The 10337-nt window shown below is 43.3% G+C and overlaps 1 long non-coding RNA gene across 1 annotated transcript; it reads left to right on the top strand.

The window, feature by feature from the left end:
• The first annotated feature begins 1720 nt into the window (after positions 1 to 1720).
• On the top strand, positions 1721 to 6061 carry LOC130282116 (uncharacterized). The gene is made up of 4 exons (XR_008846250.1): positions 1721 to 1849; positions 3016 to 3157; positions 3754 to 3905; positions 6005 to 6061. It is a non-coding gene; the product is annotated as an uncharacterized LOC130282116 (long non-coding RNA).
• The last annotated feature ends 4276 nt before the right edge of the window (positions 6062 to 10337 follow it).

Raw genomic sequence — 10337 nt, 5'->3', positions numbered from 1 at the left:
GCCCAGATATTGAATTGGTTTACCAAGTTTTTCTACCTGACCCAACATTTTTGTGTTCCTAGAATACGGTGTGGATGAGAACGTACCAGGAAGCGCATCCTCTGAAGCATCATTGACAGAACTGCACCATTCGGTAGTGTGGGCAATAGATTGACAACGCACCCAAACCAGCGCCTTCAATCTCGCAAAGTGGTTACAAAAGATTTCTGTATCCACGACTGCCCAGTTAATTACATAGTTATATTGTGACAATGCGGCAGCAGCTTTTGCAGAGAATGATTTGTGGTAATCATAGAATACCGATCCCCCATACTTGTGGGAAAATTCGGTAACCTTATAAAGATACCTGTCCAGTTCCTCCCTGCGCTCTGGTGTAACTGGACATATGGTGTCACGATAGATGGCGAATGCCATGCTAAATTCGGCTAAAGTCAACTTGCGGTTCAGCCTTGCATCTTTTGTTTTGAGAATGACCGAGACCTCCCCACATGCAATGGTCTTATTCTCCATAACATCGTGAGCGGCAATGATCAAAGAAGCAAGGTTAGTGTCCTTACCATCTAGTATGTCCTTTCTCAAATTAGCAGGAATAAAATGAGCCGGCGCTACATTGGGCACTAACATGTTAAGGCCGATCGTACTGACAGGAACTTGAGGAACAGTTGCCTGAGGTATGGTCGGAGCGTGAGCTAGCACCGGGGTGGGAGTAGCTGATGAGACTTCCACATTTCTATTTTCTAGCACATCAATTCTGTTAGACAGCAAGTTGACTAACGTGTACTGCTGCATTATGGAAGTGTTCAGAGACTGCATAGATACTGCATCACTGGCGCCAGGTTGTTCACTGGGCCCTGAATGATCAGAGACCAACAAACGGTATAATTCTGATTTGCGTGCTGTAGTAGGAAAGGGGATCCCATGTCGGCGGAGTTCAGCGGACAATTTAGGGATTGTCCAGCTACGATAAGATAGTATACTCCCGTGGTCGGAAGTTCTGGCGGTGTTCTCCAGGACAGATCCAGTATCTTCGATGTCTGAAGCATGTGACATATCTAATACAAAATGAATCAACTTTACCCTTGACATACGACATTTTTAGCTACATGCGCATAATATACCGACTTGACAAACTTGTACATGAACGCAGCCGCGAGGGTCTGAACAGACCAGGCCAACCAGTGACGAGTCCTCAGTGCGACAATGCATAAACGTGACTTAAGTGTACGTAACCTGACAGAGTGATCTACAAAATCCTGACCCATAGACATGATGGGTAGGAATGAAACTACCCGAAGCCGTGATGGGTATGAACCATATAAATACCTGTTGGACTATAGAAACACCTTGACTAGACCATACCCGAGTTAGCTAACATGTTTTAGAAAACGAGCAATGCCGCGATGGTCTGAAAACGAGACAGACCAGGCCAAACTAGTGACGTTCCATCAGTGCGATAATACATAATATCGTGACTTGAGTGAAAACAACCTCACATTGTGAACTATGAAATCCTGACCCATGGACGTGATGGGTAGGAATGCAAGAATACCCAAAGCCGTGATGGGAATGTGGCACTAGAAGTACCTGAGCCCTGGAGTCGATGACCACCACCTGAGAACAGGACATAATCAAGGGATGCCACCAAACCACACAAAATGTGCGTGTATTAATATATATATATATTTTTTTTTTTTCTTTAACTTTTTTAACCAATCTGTATAGCTGACGCCAAATCTAATGCAACAACTTGCCAAGATGATCTATACAAGATGGGTAGGACTGAATGCTGACCGCTCCTGCAAGACCTGAATAATGAGACCAACAAATGCCGTACAATAAGCTACATCAGGTACCAACAACCTTATACAAGATTTCTTTATACAATTTTTTTTTCTTTTTACAAACCTGATAACGGCTTGCACGAACAAGCTGAGTACTGTGATCTAACCGATGAGACCCACACAAGCTTAGTTGTAGACGGAAGTTGGTTCCTCTATGCAGGGACCTAAGCAAGGGAACTAGTGAGTATAACACCACATGAAACTCCTCAACTACGCAATACTCATACCCACCTGCAATTACTATGATGACAAGCTGAACTCCAGATCACAGTGATCCTATGGTAGACCTGCAGAGCTAACACAAAAAGCAAGAGTGTACCGCTGATACTTGAAAAAACAACCCAAGCCTACTTACGTAACCGTACGAAATGCCCAAAACATGTCGGGTCATTGAAACCTAACCAGCTTTCCCGTGCCAAATCAACTAATGAAACTCAAGGCCACTATCAGGGTGCGTTCACACGCTATTTGTTTTTGCGGATTTTCCGCTGCGTATTTAGTTTTCCATGAATCCGCAGTGTCATTTTATTTTAGAAATGTTTGTGTGTTTGTCTTGCGTAAATTTATATGCGTATTTCTTAGGCGCCTTGCGTGTTTTGTTTCTTAGACGCCTGCGTATTTTCCGCTGCGTGTTTAACTTTAGTGAGTTGCGTGTTTCTTCCTTTCTTTTTCTATGGTTGTCTATGGGTGTTCTTGAATTCCGCATGTGTTTATTCTCTGTTGCGTATTTTAGTGCGTTTTTAAACTCTTACTGCGTAGTTAAAGTTACATCAGCCGTTGCCGGAAGTGAGGTAATTCAGTCACTTCCTGGAAGATTCAGCTAGTGGACAGCGCCGAGCGGTCGGTCATTTTCAGCACCATGGCCGGTTACAGCAGGATGAGTATAAACGTCTCGCGGCTCCTTTCCTTGGTAAGTAATTTGTTTACATTTTGTGCTGTGTGCGCTTTGTATAGGTATTATTTTCCTATGACTAATCATGTTTTTGTGTGGCCTTTGGATTACCTCATGTTTTAAGTGATGTTAGTATTTCTTCATGTGGCCTATTGCATTTTTTATGAGATCTAATCTATTTTTGGCCATAATTTGTGTTTGTGTGTTGTGGCCATTAATTTTTTTAGAAATTGTTTAAACATATATGATAGAACATTTACTTAGAGTTTGATGTGTACTTAGGTTCAAGAGAATCCTGCTTTATGGGATCCTGTTAGTGATGATTTTAAGAATCGTCAAGTTACATCCGAGATTTGGACCAAAATTTGTCGAACATTATATCCCGAATGGGATGGGCTTGACCAAAAGCTACAGTCCACAATATGTAATTTTTTTTTCTCCTTATTTTAACATTTGTCTTATTTTATTTTTTGGTCTAATAACAACAATCTAGAAAGTTTTGGCTCACAATTTTTTGTTTTTTTGGGTTAATGGTAAAATGTTGTAACAGGAAAAGGAGTATGATGTGTGGTGTTGGACTGTTATACATCCCTGCAGTCTGGTGCATGGACCGTCTAATGCTGCTTGTCTTACTCATGTGCTGAATTTCGTGCTGTAGGTGTTCCCAGTGTCTAAAATTTGGATATTCCTGTGTGATGGTCATGTGAGTGTTCAGTATGTACAAGCACTCACTTTACACATTCTGGTGAATATTCCAATCTGGACAAAAGGAATACCTCATGTGCGCAATTCAGCCCATGAGGAAGACAATCGTCATCAGAGGGACCAGCCGTCACACTGCATGTATTTTGAACACTGAAACAACAGACATCAGTCTTCTGGTCACATGCACTACGAACATGTGTCTTGTGTTTAGTGTGTGTGAGCGTGATAAACGTTATGATTTATTATAGTATTTTTTTTGAGTTAATATAAATGTTTTATATTGTTTTGATAACACAAATTCGATGTATTTTGCAGTGCAAGATGTCAAGAACCATTGGCGGTCAACCAAAGATCATTTTAGAAAATATATGAATGATGTTGGCAAAAGTGGGTCTGCTGCACCTACAAAAAAAAGTTGCCCATTTTGAGCAACTACAGTTTCTTCTAACCAGCCGCGTTGTTCGCAAGTGAGTATTTCTTTGTGTACTTTCTTTATTATCCTGTTTAAAAATAATATACTAGGGATCGACCGATTATCGGTATAGCCGATATTATCGGCCGATAATCACGATTTTGGGCATTATCGGTATCGGCAATTATCTTGCCGATAAGCCGATAATGCCCCGCACCCCTGACCCACCGCACCGCGTCGCACCCCCCACCGTGATGCTGGGCGGTATACCGGTATGGATTTTTGCCCATACCGCTATATAGGTCGGGCCCCTCCCCCACCCTCCGAGTAAATAAAAAAATTAAACTTACCCGTAATGGGGGTGGTCCGGGCCATCCTTCCTTCCTGTAGTGTCCGGGGGCGTTCCGGGTGAAGAGTGAACCGGTCCGGGCTGTCCTTCTTCTCCGGCGGTCATCTTCTCCGGGCAGGCTCCGGCCTAGTACACTGCATAGACACCGCTACGCCGTGACTTCAGGTGCGTCGCTGCGCACAGGCGTCACTGCGCAGCGGCGTCTATGCAGCGTACTAGGCCGGAGCCTGCCCGGAGTGGAGAAGATGACCGCCGGAGAAGGACAGCCCGGACTGGTTCACCCTCCACCCGGAACGCCCCCGGACACTACAGGACGGATGGATGGCCCGGACCACCCTGACAGGTAGGGGGAGAGAAGCGGGTGGCAGCGGCGGCGGCCTATGGCCCCGCAAAAGCCACTGCAGATCATTGATTTAAAGCGCCCGCTTTAAATCAATGATCTGCAGCGGTGTCGCAGGGGGTTAAATAGCCGATAACTTATACCGGAATATCGGTATAAGTTATCGGCTATCGGCCCTAACCTGCACCGATTATCGGTATCGGCCCTAAAGAAATTATATCGGTCGATCCCTATAATATACCATATTTATCGGCGTATAACACGCACTTTTAAAACTTCAATTTAAGCCAAAAAGTCTTGTTAAGTATTAGCAGCACAGCCGTGGCCACTTTAAATGAGTGAACAGTGGCGTCTACTCCCCGCTCTTGAAAACTGTCACTTGTTTTCTCCCACACTATCCACGGGTACTGGTGGATAGTGCGGGAGAACACAAGTGACAGTTTTACTTGTAATTTTTCTTACCTCCCCGTCCCTCATCATTCCTCCTTTCCCATGATTTTTTTTTTTCCCTTACCTGGCTGTGCTTCGGCTGTCTTGCGGGCTGCGGTCAGTAAAGCAGATGAATGACGTCCTCTCACGGTTTCTCTGCGCAGCATCAGAGAAGTCACTTTTTCATTTCCTGTCCGAACTCTGACTAGCGGCGGTTACAGGAAATGAAAAGTGACCTCACTGATGCCGCGCAGAGAAGCCAGGAGAGGACGTCACTCATCTGCTTCACTGACTGTAGCCCGCAAGACAGCCAAAGCGCAGCCAGGTAAGGAAAAAAAAAAAACTATGAAAAGCAGGGGAAAAGGGGGAATGATGAGGGAGGGGAAGAATAGCATAGGTGACAGTGGTCTTCAACCTGCTGACCTCCAGACGTTGCAAAACTACAACTCCCAGCATGCCCGGACAGCAGTTGCTGTCCGGGCATGCTGGGAGTTGTAGTTTTGCAACATCTGGAGGTCCGCAGGTTGAAGACCACTGGCATAGGAGGAACATGATGGGGACATGATGAGACAGGTTGGGGGTGGAGGATGAGAAAGGGTGGGGGGATGATGAGGGGGGAATGATGGGGGACATGATGAGACAGGGTGGGGGGATGATGAGGGGGGCAATGATGGGGACATGATTAGATGGTGGGAGGATGATGAGACAGGGTGAAATGATGGTGGGGGGAGGCACTAAATGCTTAATGTCTGTATGACTAGTGGTGCTGCGTGTTATACGCCAGTGAGTGTTATACGCTGATAAATATGGTATGTCTACTTTTTGTTTGTTTTTTTTTAAACATACATGTGTAAGTTATATCTTGTCCGTGTTTTTTTTTTGGGGTTATGTAATGTTTAAAATTTTAACATGACATTTTTTTGAGAATTTTAAGTATTATTTAATCAAAAAAATGTAAAGTAATATTGATTGTTATGTTGAATGTTCTGAAAATTAACTTGTCAACGATGTTGAGACTGTTATTTTCTCTTTTTAGTTCTAGTGGCAACATTACAAATCCTCGGACGTTGGAACCAGACAACGAAAGCCAACAATCATCAGGGTCCATGTTACGCCGAGCGCTCCGGGTCCCCGCTCCTCCCCGGAGTGCTCGCTACACTCTCGCTACTGCAGCGCTCCGGTCAGATCCACTGACCCGGTGCGCTGCGATACCGCCTCCAGCCGGGATGCGATTCGCGATGCGGGTGGCGCCCGCTCGCGATGCGCACCCCGGCTCCCGTACCTGACTCGCTCTCCGTCGGTCCTGTCCCGGCGCGCGCGGCCCCGCTCCCTAGGGCGCGCGCGCGCCGGGTCTCTGCGATTTAAAGGGCCACTGCGCCGCTGATTGGCACAGTGGTTCTAATTAGTGTGTTCACCTGTGCACTCCCTATTTATACCTCACTTCCCCTGCACTCCCTCGCCGGATCTTGTTGCCATTGTGCCAGTGAAAGCGTTTCCTTGTGTGTTCCCAGCCTGTGTTCCAGACCTCCTGCCGTTGCCCCTGACTACGATCCTTGCTGCCTGCCCCGACCTTCTGCTACGTCCGACCTTGCTTCTGTCTACTCCCTTGTACCGCGCCTATCTTCAGCAGTCAGAGAGGTTGAGCCGTTGCTAGTGGATACGACCTGGTCACTACCGCCGCAGCAAGACCATCCCGCTTTGCGGCGGGCTCTGGTGAAAACCAGTAGTGACTTAGAACCGGTCCACTAGCACGGTCCACGCCAATCCCTCTCTGGCACAGAGGATCCACCTCCTGCCAGCCGGCATCGTGACAGTCCACACAAGATCAAGAAAGAAGTCAAGAAGATGTTGCTGGACCATCTGAGCCAAATGTAGACTTGGCAAGTAGACGAACAGCAAATGATGGATACAATACTAATGCTGGTAGCAGTCGCAGAGGTGGCCGTTCAGGCGGTCGGGATAGGGGGCGACCAATCACAGTAGAAAGTGAGGCAATAGCAATGCTTCAAAGGGTAGATGTGGAGGACCATATTACATATACAATGGCTGAAAGGCTGCGCAAACTCCCTGAAGGAAGACAATGGTCATGTGTTCCTGCCCTTTTTGAAATGATGGCTTTATATGCCTCCCCTAATCCTATTCCAGATAATTTTGAGGTAATTGCGACCATAGGCAATTTACGTAAAAAATATTGCCTTGATAACATGGTCAATACACCTCCGCCAAACAACACTTTGGATAACTCCGTACAGTTGATCACGGTCTGTGAGTCTACCATCTAGATGATGCTATTAAGCTGCCTTTCTAAGCCAAGATTATTGGCCCTACATTACGTTATTTACATTACGTTACGAAAATAGCTTTGTTTAATTTTTGAAAGTGCCAAACAAACCAGCAATGTAAGGATGGGGATATTTTTGGCCATATGCAACTGCTTAAAAAAAAAAATTTAGGGTCATTTACATGGTCCATGACATAACCATATCTGTTATTTGATAAGTTAGTTGTTAGAATACTTTATACATGCCATAACCATGCAATGCAATAAGACTCCCTGCTGGGTAAACTGTCATTCTTTACTCTTTGTATGTGAAAACATCACATGGGAGCCTTTGTTTTCTGGCAACGTCCTTATTTTTTGCGCAAATGTTATATAGTAGCTGAATAGTTTAAATGTCTGGCTTTAGGCTTTTTGGTGCCTAAAAACTTTCTTTGGGAATCTTTTTTACCCATTTTGAAATGGTTTGCACACATTGCCTTTTGTAATGTTGCACAATGTTGCGTTGCTAGATTTTCATTTTTGAAATTAAGCAATGTGTTAGTTTTTTTTTATTAAAAACTGTTTGTAATTTCAATATGCCTGTTTCTTTGGCAGCTTTATATTTTTGTTTTCTAATTAGAAAAAAAAAACAGACTTGACACATTGCCAAAAATAAAGTGCTATATGTTCTAAAAATGTTCCTGTATTTTATGTGTTTTTCTTTCTAAAAATAATGTTTATAAAAAGTATGGTGTAGCCAAACAAACAATACATAATGGGAAAGTGCTAACCAAGATGGAAGTAAAAGTTACGTGAAGATAAAGCAGAGTTTATGCATATGGCCTACCTAAATTTTTATGTTTAGGCAAAACACAGTATACATAACTAAAAATACATGAGTAAGCCTGTTAAGGTTTTGAATTTAACGTGGTTATGCTTTGATAGGCACCAAACATACTTTTCTATATGGTAAAATGTGAAAAAATTAACCTTACCACAAAAATAACAGATTTATTATATAAACACATACATGACTAAACATAAAGGCACATGTATTTGTTTTTTAAATGAATTTTTGCAAAAGTTAAACCAAAAATATACCAAAAAAAACCCAGAAACAGAGGAAAATAATGCATGGTGTCAAACAGGAACTTGCTGGTTGCCCACTCCAAAGTAAACCATGCGCCACATTACAATGCTGCTTCCATCTTGGTCCTCAGATGACGTCTACTGATGTTGCCTCTGTGGAGGAGGGGGATGCTCATCACCAACACAGGAATATTGCCAAGGCACGGCACCTTCAGGGGAAATGAAATAGTCAGCGTATGAATCTCGAACAGAGCCACCATCACTGTCCAATGGTTCGGGTCCAAAATTGGTCAGCGAGTCTAAAGAATCATGTGTGTTCTCCATATGCTGCCCCAGATTCTCATTCTGAGTATAATTATGGAGAACACAGCATGCCTTTATGACAGCATCGACAGTAGTTGTTTCTAAATTGATGGCTGTGTGCAGGATCCTCCACTGACTAACCATAATCCCAAAGGTGCACTCCACCACTCTCCATGCCCGACTCAGCCGATAGTTAAAAATCCTCCTCCTAGCATCCAGTCCTCTACGTGGGTATGGGCGCAACAGGTTGTTAGACCAGGGAAGGCCTCATCCGATACCATCACAAAGGATACTGGAAGGGTGGATCCAGGAAGAGGTCGTGGGGCTGGGAGCGACACACAATCTTGAAGAATTTGCTGTCCAATCTGTGATGAATGCAGCACACGAGAATCACCTGTACTGCCATAGGAGCCAACATCAATGAAAATAAATCGGTGATGGGCATCAGGACAACCGAAAAATATTTTTTGTAATTATAAAACAGTGATCCTGAGTGGGGTGGCTGCATGACCCTCACATGCTTGCCATCAACCGCCCCCAGACAGTTCGGAAAGTTAGTCACAGATTGAAAGCCTGCTGCTACCTGTAACCAAGTCTCCTCGTTAGGGCAAGGCATCACTATGGGCTGCAATTTCTGCCAGATCACATGGCATGTGCACTTCACAATTCCAGAGATGGTTGATTTACCAACCCGGAATTGGAGATGCAGGGATGCAAAACTCTCTCCTGTGGCCAAAAATCTGAAAAAAAAAAGAAAAAGGCGTACATTAAAAACAAGTAAGTTGTTCTACAAAGATATTAACCACTATTTATTTAATTTAACCCAAAACCAAATAAAACATACAAAGTAATAACACATGGCTAATTTAACATAATGCTAAATGCTGTAAAATACACACACTTTAAAAATTTAACAACCCTACAACATTACAAAATTACTATAAAGAACATTTTAAACATAAATATATATAGGATTGCACACAAAACAACCATCACAAATTATTAACACAAATCATTAACTACATTAAACAAGCACACATAAGATACTTACCGGGACAGATGGCATTGCGCATGATAGTATGACTGAAAGTCAAGTCCATTTCAACCATAGATAGCAGATTATCAAATGTAGATATTGACAATCTGCAAAAAGACTGAAATTTGTCTGGATATCTAGACCAAAAAAAACAAAACATTGTAGTGGTAACGTGCTAAATAGCTAAAATAAATAAATACTAAAATAAAGCACCTTCGTAAATCCTGATACAAATTCACAAAACAACCTTTCCAATCGTGTTCAAGAAGCAGAGAGTGAACCCATTGGCGAGAACATCGCAATTCTTCCTAAAAATTTCCAAAACCAAAAATATCAATGTGTGAAGCAAATATGTAGGGCCAAGAAAAGGAATCCATATACAATTAAATTTACCTCATGACGCTGCCTCCGCAAAATCGAAATAACCATTCGGCGACTCAAACGAACACGACCATGTCCTCGGCCAGGAAATAAAGGCATCTTTCCAGTAGCAGGAAAAACACTGTCCTTGGACTCACACTCTTGGAATCAAACAGGTAGACTTAATTTTTTTTTTCCAAAGAATTGACCCAACTTTATTCTATCCGAAATCAAATCACATTTGTCAAAAGGATGGACACATGAGAAAAAAAAAAGGAATCAGCTGCGGAAAATACGCACAGAAAAAACGCACAAAAGAAA

This window comes from Hyla sarda, chromosome 7 (assembly GCF_029499605.1).
Source record: "Hyla sarda isolate aHylSar1 chromosome 7, aHylSar1.hap1, whole genome shotgun sequence".
NCBI lineage: Eukaryota > Metazoa > Chordata > Amphibia > Anura > Hylidae > Hyla > Hyla sarda.
The sequence above is the reverse complement of the archived record's forward strand: the minus strand, read 5'-3'. Positions and strand labels throughout refer to the sequence as shown.